Genomic DNA, 15,140 nt, shown 5'->3' on the forward strand with positions numbered 1-15,140 from the left:
GTTTCACTGATTTCCTGAGAATACAAGTAGTTTTGAAAAGTGTCAACAATTAAGTTGGTGAGTTCATAAGAGTTTTCTTTGAGGAAGAAATCGTTTTTCTTGTAAAAGCGGTAGAGTATGATTTCCAGAAAATCCAATATTTTCTTAGTTAAGTGTGAAATTAATGCTTCTATGTTATGCGATAATGTACCCTAGAAGGACCCATAGATTCCTTCTATAATCGCCCAGCGTATATAAGTTATATAAAATTTAAGTTAAATAAACCGTTGAATATAATGGGTCTGCCCTAGGTCCACAACCAAAAAAGGAACAGAAGATAAGGCAGGCCCAGCAATTCTAAGTCGATTATGACTAGATTCTTATATAACTCTAGCATATACACTTAGCAATTATAGCTGAAGTCTAACAATTCTAGATGAAATAGTTTTAATAGAAATATGTTTCCAAAGAAAATCCAATATTTTCTTTATTAAGTGTGAAATGAATGCTTCTGTGTTATGCGATAATGAACCCTAGAAAGAACCATAGATTCCTTCTATAATCACTCAGCGTATATAAGTTATATAAAATTTAAGTTAAATAAACCATCGAATATAATGGGTCTGCCCTAGGTCCACAACCAAACAAGGAACAGGAGATAAGGCGGGCCCACCAATTCTAAGTCGATCACGACTAAATTCTATATAACTCTAGCATATAGACTTAGTAATTATGGCTGAAAATTGACAATTCTAGATAGAATGTAGTCTTAAAAACCAAAGACCGAGAATATGCCTATCATAGTTCATCAAGTAGTGGTAGTGGTAGTGAACATAAACTATACCATTTATAGTTTATCAAGTAGTGGTAGTGGTAGTGAACATAAACTATACTATTTATAGTTTATCAAATAGTGTTAGTGGTAGTGAACATAAACTATACCATTTATAGTTTATCAAATAGTGGTAGTGGTAGTGAACATAGACTATACTATTTATAGTTTATCAAATAGTGGTAGTGGTAGTGAACATAAACTATACACATCATAGTTTATTAAATAGTGGTAGTGGTAGTGAACATGAACTATGTGTTGGATTTTGAGCATTCTAACACTCTTAAGTGTACATGCAACCCTAAATACCTTGGATCTATGTTTTCTCTATTATACATGCAAATATGATTATCCAAGGTATTATCCTAACTAGCATACCAAAACATTGATACTAGGATAATAAAATAGATAGAATACATACCTTGTTGTTGTTGCTTGACTCCATGAAGCTTGAGAGCCTAGTGCCCCAAGTGTGACACCTCAAATGGTTCACACAACATCATGAACTCTTGGAATAACCATGAGAAGAAGACATACATGTTCAAATTGGCTAGCCCTCAAAGTATGTATCACTAGTGCCAATTTCTTGAACAAAACGGGTTCTTATATAGTGTGGCTATTAGGGTTACACCATGTAACTCATGACTTTACCCATTCCTTATGCTCCATGGGTTTTAACCTCCATAGAGTATCCATGGATCACCACATGGGTTAAACCCAACATAAAGGAATCTTGGATCATAAGCCCACATATATAAGAATGAATGATTTACACAATCAATCCCCATATATTTAATTAGTCTCTTTTTGATCACTAAATTAAGTCCAAATTAATTCTTGATCAATACTAATTAAATAACATGATTTCATATTAATATATTAGAACTTATAATATATTAATATGTCACAAAATGTCTTTTCCTCATAAACGGTCTATCCAAATGTTCCGATGCCATGCAACCCAAATGGACCATGCCGAGTCGGGTCAAGTACATACCAATTATAGTTATGGACTTAGACACTAATCCAACAGTCTCCCACTTGGATAAGTCTAAAACTATTATTGCGTATGACTTCAGGAACCAACTGGCAATCGTAGCTCTCAAAAGCCGTTGTCGAACTCTGACCTTGTAGATGAACTCTGACCTTTGTCAATGACTTGTCCATTAGATAAGGGATCATATATTCCTCCATTCTAGATATCATATGGACTGAGACATGGATTATAATCATTCTCTCTGTCCATTTGTTGTTTCCCGATTTCCGATGTATGACGACTGACTAATTGAACAAATCAAATCAGTCCAGGCCCGACCGAGCACTTACATTTGTCATCACCAAATCATCGAGGGGCCCACAGATATCGCTTTTATCCAGAAGGTAAAAGGAATGGATAAACTTCGACTCATATGGCTTGTCCTACTACTTGTTGAATCATACACAAAGGCATGTTTTATAACACCGAGTTACCGAATGCGTTTTCGTGCAATCAATGTACAACCAACTCATAGTAACAACTCATATCTCTAGGTTTAAAGAATATAAGATATTATCGTCTCATGATCACTCGTGATAAAATCCATGAAGTGATTCCAATGAGCGCGGGTTGAATCCAATACTCAGAACTTATGAGCACTCATGAATGTTGTAGCAACTCTTGCTATGTCTAATGCACATTAGACAAATCATACAAGCCAAATTCATGACAGTCTTGATTCATATCTACTTCCAACATATGACTGACTGTGGATGGTTTGAATAACTTAGTCAATCAGGAAGAACGACCTAGTTATTCTGGAAGTCAAAACATGCAAAATGAAACACAATAATAATAGAATCTAATATGGTATCAAAACCTATGAACATAAATAAAACACCTTTTATTTATCACCATATGATTACACATTATTCATTGTATACTGTTTCAGCTATTAACTTTATTCTTGAATTTAAAACAATAGTTGTCCCATGCTCCAAGCATGTACACTATGTTTTCTAAACACTAGTCATGTCATACACCAAGTATGCATACTATGTTTGTCTATGATCTTCACTTTGTGAATTAGATCAATTGAACATAACTCCAATGATCCTCTTTCACAGTCCCAAATCCTTACTGCAAATGCAAGAATTCCAAATTCATGCCATTTACTGAAATCTGTTAGATTCTAAACTTATATGCATTGATCCTCCTGTAATGATTATGCACAGAGTCACAAGGACTTGACAACAAACATTACAGAGCATTCCAAGGAGATCAACTCCTTGGAAACATCCCTCTTGCATTAAGTTTCCTAATCTTCACAGATTGAATAATTTCCAACTATGAAACATTTCCATATTCCATTTTGACTATCACTTCTAAACAAGAGTTGCCTCCTTACAGATTATGTCAATATGGTCCTTCCAGAATTAACACTATACTTCCAACTGTCCTTGAGCAACCAATCTTTGGTAAACCTTAGATTGTCCTCGACAATTGCTTAATCCTTTTAGTCATATCCAGTTCTAGACCTTTTCCCTTCTTAATGCCCCAGGCATTTGGAAAATTTTAGAAAGGATAAATATAGCACATGAAATCGATCCTAAACCAGTCTTTTGCTATAACATTTCCATTTCTATTTGACAAGTTCTCATAATTCAGATTATGAAAAGGCATGCCGTAATCATAATCGAATTTTAGAACGCAAATAATGGACCCATATATAGAATTTCCTTATGTTGAGCCATTCCAACATGAAATTCATATATATATCCTTGACTAAATACGATTAAAATCTCAATCTAAGCTTTTAGAATTGAAATGAAGTATAATTTTCTCTCCCTTAATTATAGCAAAACAACTTTTTCAACCCCTGCAGCCTCACGAATTGAAACTTTTGTTTTCTATAATTAACATTGCTAACTTGCAACCTTTATCATAATTATCATGCTCCCACTAACATGATGATTATTAGCATAAAACTTATGCTCCCACTAGCTTTGACATGTAATCAGAAATCAGCTGGACTTCTAGAAATCAATACTTTATTGACTTTCTTACCAAAGTTCAGATTTCTGATACTAGATTGCTTTGATAAAACTTTATCAATATCATACACCTTATCTTAGATAGCTCACAGGTGTGTCTAAACAATTTTAAGAACTATGAAAAGGGATGTCGTAATCACAGTCTCAATTGTTTAGACCTTTGCCACTTCTCACAAGTCCATGTTAGTGTGCCGGTTAACCACGCACGCTGCACTAACGACTTTGAGAATGCAAATATCACAATTGCTATCTAGCTAAAATCTACTTAGTGAAAGTGTTTCCTCACCATCATTTTCATGAATCGGAGAGAAACCTTATGACACTTAGATTTTATGGTGTATGAGTTCCTATCCATATGAATTTTGTCAAAACCATAATCACAAGACAAGGTTACTGACAAATCCACACTTATATGGATTAAACTTGTGCAATCTTAAATTCTTGCCATGTGGCAGCTCAAGGGTCTGCCATTGCTTCCAAGTTGCTGTGCAACCAATTGAGAACTCTCAGAACTCCTATGCAAAGCCAACTTGAATAGGCACAGACATGTCGACACGATAGGTTATAAACCTCAAGTCGTGTGCTAGTGAAGAACTTTAGGTTTTACTCTTGATTAGTTCTTGAGACTTTCAAGACCTTTTAAGACTCCCACTGTCCTCTTGACATATAAGACTCTCTTGTCTAATATTCAAGAGATAGTGTGGATTCTAATCAGGACAAACACTTTCACACAATTGGCCTTAGTTGGTCTTTGTTTTATCCAAAACATCACAACTTACCAATTTCAAATGTACAAGAGTAGAAAACTTTTACTCTTACATTTGACAAGTGTTTTAAACCTTCTTTAAGACATGTCACTCAAGTTACAATATTAGAGTATAACTCTAAGAATTGTTTTTGGAACGAAGTACAAATCATCTTCTTGATTTAACCACTTCAACAATTCACAGCTCCTCTTCTTAGCTACCAGAATGCACTTAGAGGATGAATTGTGATAAGGTCTCTTAATCATTAAGATGATTATATAACATGATACTAAAGTACTCTCCCATCTTTTCAGATTTGAGAAACTTTTTTCTTTCTGCCTAAGTTGATTCTTCTTATTCGCTCTGCCATACATTGAAACATTTTCCAATGTCTCAGAATTACACTTAAGCTTGTAAGTATAACCATATTTACTAAACTTTAGTAAACCATGACGAATAGTCTTATCGATCTTCTGTGGTGGACTTAATCAGTGCACAAGAATGTGTACTCGATCCCTTAGTCCGTTACTTGACTCACACATCCATGTGAACAAGTGGTTAGTCTTAATTTTTCCAATGCTTGAAGGTTCTCATTCATCATGCTCTACAAATTGCATGATTCCAAGTTTCGGTCCAATTGAAACTTAGGTGATGAGAATCTTTCCTTATTTGGTAAATTTAGACACTACCACAAATGAAAGAATCAAATTCATATTTCCACTCTTGCTCTTAATGGAATCTTATAAGCAACAAAAATTTTCACAAATGCCATTGTAAGGATATTTTAAAATAAATAAAATCAAAAACATTTTTTTTTCCTTTTATTTTAAAACTTTGCGGAAAACTATCCTTACAATGCAAAAGCACATGAAAACTTTGTTGTTATTTATTCCTAAGCAATATATCATAACTCTTAAGAAGTAGCTCAAGAATTCGATCTTCAAACTATGCGATAGAAATCCATCTATGCCATCAGATTCAGCATATTCTTTCTTTAAGTTTCTTCACCTTTTCTTTGATTCTTAAAACATCAACATGTGACCCAGTCACATCATGTATCAAGAATCTCAGAATAGAAACTTAGCAGAGTTAGATAGTGGACTTTACCCGAAGTAGAGTCAAACTTATTGACTTTAATATCCTTAGGTAAATTTGGCAGCTTCGCAACCAATGCCTCTTTCTTTGGCGATGGACCCTTGATAATGGGACTATCTCAGACTTAGCCTTTCTCTTTACCATTTAGTCAACCGAGTTGACTATGGCCGATCCCTTTCCATTGGGAAGAGAGAGCTTTACTGGATATCCAATGTCATCATTGTCAATGTCCATAAAGTTTTAGGAAGTTGATGTTAGCAAATAGATAAGATCATTAAGGGTCTTGTCATAGTCTATTTCATAGGAGTCCCAAAGGAACTCACTATGTGACTTAGAAAGTGATTGATCATCAGCTTCCTCTAGACTTTAACACCCAACTCTCCCGGCTTGTCAATATGTGACTACATCTCCAAGATGTGATCACACATAGACCTTTGCTTTCCAATAGGGCTTGAGTGACCTTAAACTTTTCAAGAACTTGTGGGTTAGGGAGAATAATTGGAGGAGGTGAAAGAAGTATGATTTCCATGGGACATCATCTTCATTTAGGAAATCTTGTTTCAAGAGATTTGGGAAGATCATCTTTTGGGAGATATTCAAGATAGTTGATCTAAAGTTCTTAATATAACACCCAATATGAAATATTAAGGCTAGGATCCAACAACCTATTTATAACTGGAAGAGGGATGCCGTAATCCAAGTTATAAAATAGTTGAAGGTAGGTAAATGACGATTTACCAATTTCCACCATGAAAAACGAAATATAATTAAGTTTTAATTGGATTTGAAACTCCTAGATCGTTTAAGATACATTGAACTTTCAATGGAATGTTTGAATCTCGATTGTGCCCTCTCAAGTTTGTGACTGGGATGCCGAGGATCACAAACAAGGTGTGAATAACCATACAAATTGACTTGGTACCCTCAACAATATTACCTAATCGATGTGCCGGTTAACCACACACGCTCCACCGATCTATAATAAAGTTAAGTTACCCTTTGCCACTCTTACTAGTCCATGTTAGGGTGCCGGTTAACCACACACGCTCCACTAACGACTTGGTAAGGTACAAAGTGTAATTTTATGGGCTAGCACCAATTTCACATTTTCCTAAGTAACTAAGAATTGGGAATTTATAAATGTTTAGTTACTTAGTATTTATCATTAATACTTTTAATGAAGAGAGAATTATAGTCCTTTCCTACCCGTTCGGCTAACGACCCTCCACCAGTCAAGGAAGCGGTGGGTGAGAGTGGACACCCATTAAACTGCCATTTTATAGGCAGTAACCTTATACCCCCCTTATAGACCGGCTTCGTGAATGAGGCCTCCTAACGGTAAGATTGACTTTATCTTATACATATCTATATAATTAAAATTATAATAATAGTATAAGGGTTTGAATTTTAACTTTTAAAATTCTAAGGGCTAACTTGGAATTAAAGTATTCATAAGGGAAACTTTTCAAATTCCAAAACTTGAGGGCAAGTTTTGAAACTATTCAAAACTAATTAATTCCATAACTTATGTGTTTAAATTAGTTTTAATTAAAAAACTCTTCAAGTTCCATAACTTGAGGACAAGTTATGGAAGACTTTAAACTAATAAAAGAATGTAACTTTTCTTTATTTTGTAATTTATGGAATTAACTAAGGTTACACATTTTATTACTTAATGAAGTGACTCTTGAACCTCCATAACTTGAGGACAAGACTCTTCATTTTTGTAACCATTACCAACTTTTTATGAGTTTTATGAAACTTAAATGTGACTTTTCATATAACTTGAGGACAAGTTACAAAAACACATTTTAGAATCAACTCTTAGATTAAAATGGATTGAAAACACATAATCCATTAACTTTTCTATTAATCTAAGCAACTCATAAGAACAAGATAATTCAAATCAAACTTTTTCATGTAATTAGCCTAATCACTAAACTAATACAAAACATGAATCTATTGACAATTATCTTTGAAATTGGATTAGCACGAACATTACCACATCAAAAACAAGTTTATAAGTCCAAAAACAGCTTAGGGTAATGTTCCTAGTCCATTTCTAGCCAAAAACCTCGAAAATATGATGTCTGGGGCTCCTACTCGTCGAGTGTATCAACCTACTCGCCGAGTAGGATGATTTTCTTCATGTACTCGGCGAGTTCATCAGTGGACTCGGCGAGTACAGTGCCCAGAATGCCCGAAATTCGACTTTTTCAGCATTTTTCAGCAATTTGCATCAAGTATAATTGAAAACAAGCCTAGTCTCTGATACCACTGTTGGATTTTGAGCATTCTAACACTCCTAAGTGTACATGCAACCCTAAATACCTTGGATCTATGTTTTCTCTATTATACATGCAAATATGATTATCCAAGGTATTATCCTAACTAGCATACCAAAACGTTGATACTAGGATAATAAAATAGATAGAATACATACCTTGTTGTTGTTGCTTGACTCTATGAAGCTTGAGAGCCTAGTGCCCCAAGTGTAACACCTCAAATGGTTCACACAACATCATGAACTCTTGGAATAACCATGAGAAGAAGACATACATGTTCAAATTGGCTAGCCCTCAAAGTATGTATCACTAGTGCCAATTTCTTAAACTAAAGGGGTTCTTATATACTGTGGCTATTAGGGTTACGCCATGTAACTCATGACTTTACCCATTCCTTATGCTCCATGGGTTTTAACCTCCATGGAGTATCCATGGATCACCACATGGGTTAAACCCAACATAAAGGAATCTTGGATCATAAGCCCACATATATAAGAATGAATGATTTACACAATCAATCCCCATATATTTAATTAGTCTCTTTTTGATCACTAAATTAAGTCCAAATTAATTCTTGATCAATACTAATTAAATAACATGATTTCATATTAATATATTAGAACTTATAATATATTAATATGTCACAAAATGTCTTTTCCTCATAAACGGTCTATCCAAATGTTCCGATGCCATGCAACCCAAATGGACCATGCCGAGTCGGGTCAAGTACATACCAATTATAGTTATTGACTTAGACACTAATCCAACACTATGCACGTTATAGTTTATCGAAAATGTTTGTATGAAATGAAAATCCTTTTTGTAGTGAGTATGTAATGCAAATGAAACATAAACTATACCTATTATAGTTTATCATAGTGTTTGTAATACATATGCACCTAACTATACCTATTAGAGTTTAGCATATCTATTTGTAGTGTATAATAGGCTTAACTATACATATTATAATTTATTAATATTATTTGTAGTGGTAGTAACCCCTTGCATATGATTCGTACCTTTAAACTAGGGTAAATAATAAGTACTATCAACAACATGTATATATATAATAACACACACCTTGCTCAGCAAGCTATAAGGTGCAAATGAAACTGTTAACCATTTTCCACTTTTAACCTTTTTTTTCCTGTTCTTACAAAAATCATAGAAAAATAATTAAAGTCAAAATCAGAATCCGTAAATTCTGAGAGTTTGGAAAATGTTTCTAGTTTGTTCCTAATTTTTATCATGATTTTTGAATACCTTTAACTTGTGTAAAAATGTCCATATTTCCAGACTGGTCCGGATTTGCTCTTGAAATGATAGGCAGTTTTGTAAAAATCACCATAAATTTTAGAAAAATCGTATGGAGATGTGCAAGTATTCATTTTAAAGGTATGAACCTGAACTATTTGCACCTAATACAGTTTTGAAAACTAAAATGTTTAAGTTGACGTAAACAGTCCGTGAATGGAGTTAAACTTTTCTGATGAAAACCGTTGGAATAGTTTAGTTGTGTTCTTGGTGCTTTAAACTTATATTCCCATCCCCCCCTCTCCATAAAACTTAAGAAAACGTGAAAAGGTAGGGGTATGAACTCACCTTGTGTGTTCTTAATGGATGGATGTTGAAGAAAAGAAGTGTTCTACTCAAGAACACTAAGAATATTCCTTGAAGATTTCAAGAATCAAAAGTGAAAGAAAAGCTTGGAAGAAGACCCTTGTATCTCGAATTTTAGTGAGAGAATTGAGAGAGAAAATGTGTTTGATCTTTGGTGGAAGAATGAGAAAATGAGAGAGAGAGAGTGTTAGGAGAGAGGATAGATTTCAACCTTAGACAAGGAATGGGGTTGGGAAATGATGGGAAAAGGACGATGAATGACCAGGTATGGTGGGGGGGGGGGGGTGTGGGCTGGTCATGGAGTGGGTGTGGGTGGTTGCTTGTGTCATAAACTAAAGTAAAGTCAACACTCCACCTCAAGTACTTCACCCACTCTTCTTGGATAAGATTTGCACTCAAAAACGTGATTATTCATGAAGTATGGGGTTTTATATGTTAAAACATGATTTTGGGTGAAAATCCCACGCAAAAATAATGAAAAACAGGCCTAAAATGAAGTTGTGGTCGAAAACCGGGTGAACTAGGCCATTCTGCGAGACCTCTCGGTTGTGGGCCGAGGTTCGGTCCCTTCTGGTCATGGACCGAAGGTGAGATGCCCCGAAATAGCCCGAAGGCGAAATGGAGCGAAGGTGAAGGGGAGGCTCGGTCCGAAGGGAGGTTCGGTTCGCGGGAGCTTCGGGTTGGGTACTTCTGGTCTCGGTTCTTCAGCAGTTCGGTTCCTATAGGGACCTTCGGTTCTTAGGAGGGTTCGCTTCCTAAAGAGAGGCTTCGGTCTATTAAGGCTGTTTTACCAATTATTACCCCGTTTCAAGCGGTTTTTGACCCGGTTAAGTGTCGGGATGACCCGAAAGATTACAAAAAGTTAAAAGAGATTTTGAGAGAGATTTGGGAGAGATTTCACATACTTGGAGAGATTTGGGAGAGACTTCTTTTGTGACCTTTTTGAGTATCTGGCTTTGTAATGCAAGGTTTGTAAACCTCGTTAGGTCTCGTTATGATTGTTATATGCCCCCGAGGGTTAAGGAATAATGTTTTATCGAATAGTTTCATCACTTGCCCTAATTAGGGTTTAGAATTTACGAACACGTGAAAACTCTAAGTGATACTTTGTATTAGGATTGCGAGTTGTACAATAAGAAACGTAATGGAAACCCTAATATACAAGGGTTAGATGAGTTGACCGGTTTGACTTGTTGACTTTAGTTGACTTCGACTTGGCCAAAAATTGACGGTTGTCACAATATCTTCCAAGGTTTGGATAGTTCTCTCACTTTGTCCGTCGGTCTGTGGATGGTAGGTTGTACTCATGTCCAGCCTCGTTCCTAAGGAGCTTTGTAGTGACTGCCAGAACCTCGAAGTGAATCTACTATCTCTGTCGGAGATAATGGATATAGGAACACCATGCAGTCGTACGATCTCCCTAATGTATGTTCTTGTGAGTTTTTCCATCTTGTCAGTTTCCTTGATAGGTAGGAAGTGTGCGGATTTGGTCAATCTGTCGACGATGACCCAAATGGTATCAAGTCCACCCGTTATCTTGGGCAACTTGGTTATGAAGTCCACAGTGATCCGCTCCCACTTCCATTCAGGTATCTCCGGTTGGTGGAGTAGACCTGATGCTTTATGGTATTCGACCTTGACCTTGGCGCAAGTAAGGCATTTACTTACGAAGGTAGCGATCTCCGCTTTCATGTTAGGCCACCAGTATAGCTTTTTAAGATCCAGATACATCTTATCTGAACCTGGGGGGACGAAATATCGAGTGTTGTGCGCTTCTTTCATGACCAAGTCTCTGAAGCCACCGTGTCTCGGTGTCTAGATCCGGTCCATGAGATATAAGGCTCCTTCACCCTTGACTTCCAAGTTCTTATTCATTCCACGCAGGGATTCACCCGCCACATTTTCAGGTTTTAAGGCTTCGAACTGAGCCTCCTTAATCTGTGCGGAAAGATGCGAATGGATAGTCATGGTCAATGACTTGACTCTTCGGCCATAATATTCTTTCCGACTTAGGGCGTCTGCTACCACGTTGGCTTTACTCGGGTGATAACGAATTTCGCATTCGTAGTCATTGAGTAGCTCTACACACCGTCGTTGTCTCATATTGAGCTCCTTCTGATTGAATATGTGTTGTAGGGTTTTGTGGTCTGTGAAGATAGTGCTCTTCGTACCATACAGGTAGTCTCTCCAGATTTTTAGGGCGAACACAACCGCTCCTAATTCGAGATCGTGTGTGGTGTACTTGACCTCGTGTGTCTTCAGCCATCTTGAGGCGTAGACGATGAGCTTACCTCGTGGCATCAGCACATAGCCGAGCCCCTGGTTGGATGCATCGCAGTATACCACGAAGTCTTCTATCCCTTCGGGGAGGGATAGTATCGGTGCGGTGCATAAGGCTCGCTTCAGCGTTTGGAACGCCTTCTCTTGTTTCTCTTCCCAGTCAAAGGCCATGCCTTTCTGGGTCAATGTTGTAAGGGGTTTTGCAATTCGAGAGAAGTTCTGAATGAATCTGTGGTAGTAGCCAGCGAGGCCTAGAAATTGACGAATTTCTGTAGGCATCTTCGGTGCTGACCAGTTCTCGATGGCTTTAATTTTGGAAGGGTCCACGTGGATTCCTTCTTCGCTAACCACGTGTCCTAAGAATTTGACTCTTCGGATCCAAAATTCGTATTTAGAGAACTTCGCATAAAGCTTCTCTGATCGTAAGGTTCCTAGGACTTGTCGTAAATGATCGCTATGTTTCTCCTTACTTCGAGAGTAGATAACTATGTCATCAATGAAAAGGATGACGAACTGATACAAGTACGGACCGCATACCCTATTCATTAAGTCCATGAATACTGCGGGCGCATTAGTCAATCCGAATGGCATCACTACGAACTCGTAGTGTCCGTAACGAGTTCGGAAAGCTGTCCTCATGCACTCGTAACTGGTGATACCTGAATCTTAGATCAATCATAGAAAAGTAGCTCGCCCGTTGCAGCTGGTCAAATAAATCGTCTATGCGAGGAAGAGGGTAACGATTCTTGACTATAAGCTTGTTGAGCTCCCTGTAATCGATGCACATACGGAACGATCCGTCTTTCTTCTTCACGAATAAGACTGGTGCTCCCCAGGGTGAGAAGCTTGGTCTTATAAATCCCTTGCTGAGCAGTTCGTTAAGTTGACCGGACAGTTCTTGCATCTCAGCAGGTGCTAGACGATAGGGCGATTTGGCTACGGGAGTTGCTCCTCGATATAAGTCGATTCAGAACTCGACTTGACGTTGCGGGGGTAACCCAGTGAGTTCTTCCGGAAAGACGTCAGGAAAATCGCGTACTACGGGGAGGTCTTTTAGGTCTTTTGTTTTCTGGTTCGTATCGACAACGTGCGCCAGGAATGCACGATATTCCTTACGCAAGTACTTTTGGGCTTGAATACTTGAGATGATACGAAGGCTCGTATTGGGTTTGTCTCCATAGATCAACAAGGTTTCGTTATTCGGTAGATTTAGGCAGACTGCCTTCTCGAAGCACAAAATATCAGTACGATGGAGACTCAACCAGTCCATGCCCATAATGACATCGAAACTTTTGATTGATACTGGTATGAGGTCGATTGGAAATGAATGCTTAACTAGCATGAGGGTACAACCTATGTAAATCTCGTTAGAACTCTCTGTCTTTCCGTTGGCCATTTATACGACGAAGGTTTCTTTTAGTGTTTGCAGTGATTGTTTAAGTAAGTGTTTAAATTTTTGGTTTACGAAGCTCCTTTCTGCCCTACGATCGAATAGGATACAAGCATAAGAGTTATCGAGAAGGAACGTACACGTGACTAATGTTGTAACATCCCGAAATTTAGGTATATCTATTTAACCCTTCTTCTTTTCCAAGTTGTCAAGTTTAACCCTTAAAGGAAATATTATGGCAAATGAGTACGCTGGGCGTACTGAAGAGTACGTTGTGCGTACTCATGCGCTTAATTTGGACGCAGACTCGCCTAGGTACGCTGGGCGTACCCAGGGTTACGCTGGGCGTAGCGGGCCCAGATGAAAACCCTAATTTGTGGCTTGTGCACTATAAAAGGAATGCTAAGGCCTTATCCTCAGCCACCATTTCAGAGAGTGAAACCCTAATAGAGAGCTACCCTTTGTTCCTAGCATGTATGTGTGTGTGTTCTAAGCTTCAAAGTGCCATTTTAAGGTGGTGAAAGAGAAGAGGAGGCCATTTTAGGAGCTAGAAGTTGGTGGACAAGAGTAGATCTGAGTTATACAGAGGTTAGAGCTTCTTTCTGAGGTAAAAAGCTCAAAGCTTTCCTTGTGATTTGTGGATTGTCCTTCTTGGACCACATTTTAGGGTTTTTGGTCCCAAGGTGGAGACTTTATGAGCAAATGGTCTCCATTGGCCTAGATCTGTCATATTTCAGGGTAATATAAGTTGTATGCTCATAAAAATCCAATCTTGGACGTGAATATTGAGCCATGCATGAGATCTAGACTTTATGAGGAAGAAGGAAAGGTGTTAGAGTGATTAGGGACCTTTACAGCCTTGCAAAGGCTTAAAGGTCTCGACTTTATGGATTAAGTGATCTTAGAGAAGTCAGATCTAGAGTTTGAGCTTATGTCTTAACCGTTTAAGACCAAAATCCAAAAAGGCTGAAACTGAGACTTACGTTGGGCGTAAATCTCAGTATGCGCAGCGTAAGGGTCCGAGACCCCGATTCTGGATCGCCGGAGTACGCCCCGCGTGCAAGAGCTGGTACGCGCCGCGTACTGCCCCTGTTGACTTTCGTTGACTTTTAGGGTTTTGGTCAACATTTGGAGTTTTGGGTCAAGGAGGGGTAAAATGGTCTTTTACCATTCTGTGGGATTGTAGAAAGGGATTTAATCTAGCCTTTGAGAGCCATTATTTATTTGAGGATATTGTGTATGTGATTAGGCGGGGGCTAGATCAGTATATTCGCGTGCGAGATTATCCGAGTTACCCGAGGTGAGTCTTCTCACTATACATTACCTAGAGTGGTATTTATGTGTAGACCGGAGGGTCTTGTATGCTATGTGTATATATGAGATTATATGCATTGTGTTATATGTATGCTATGTGTTGAACAGACCGGGTCGGAGGGCCCAACGATATAGACCGGACTGAAGGGTCCAACGACACAGACTGGACCGAAGGGTCCGACGAGCTATGACCGGACCATAGGGTCTAACGAGCTACGGGACTGGAGGGTCCTGCTGAGACACATCAACCGGAGGGTCGTATTGTAGCCTCGAGTGGTGTATGTGTTGTATGTGGTATTTTGGGGAACTCACTAAGCATTTATGCTTACCGTGTTGTGTGTTATGTGTTTCAGGTACCAGTAAGGATCGCGGGAAGGCACCGACATGATCAGTACACACTTATAGAGATTATGTTGAGATTATGGGAATTGTTTTGTGATGATAACATTGGATAGATTATGTTTTGATATTGTTTTATGATTAAAAGTATGATTTAAAAATGAAAATTTGTTTTGGAAATTTACGTTGTTACAAGTTGGTATCAGAGCCTTGGTTTGAGGGATTCGGAT

Source organism: Lactuca virosa, chromosome 1, assembly GCF_052849685.1.
Source record: "Lactuca virosa cultivar CGN04683 chromosome 1, Lactuca_virosa_CGN04683_v6, whole genome shotgun sequence".
Taxonomy (NCBI): Eukaryota; Viridiplantae; Streptophyta; class Magnoliopsida; order Asterales; family Asteraceae; genus Lactuca; species Lactuca virosa.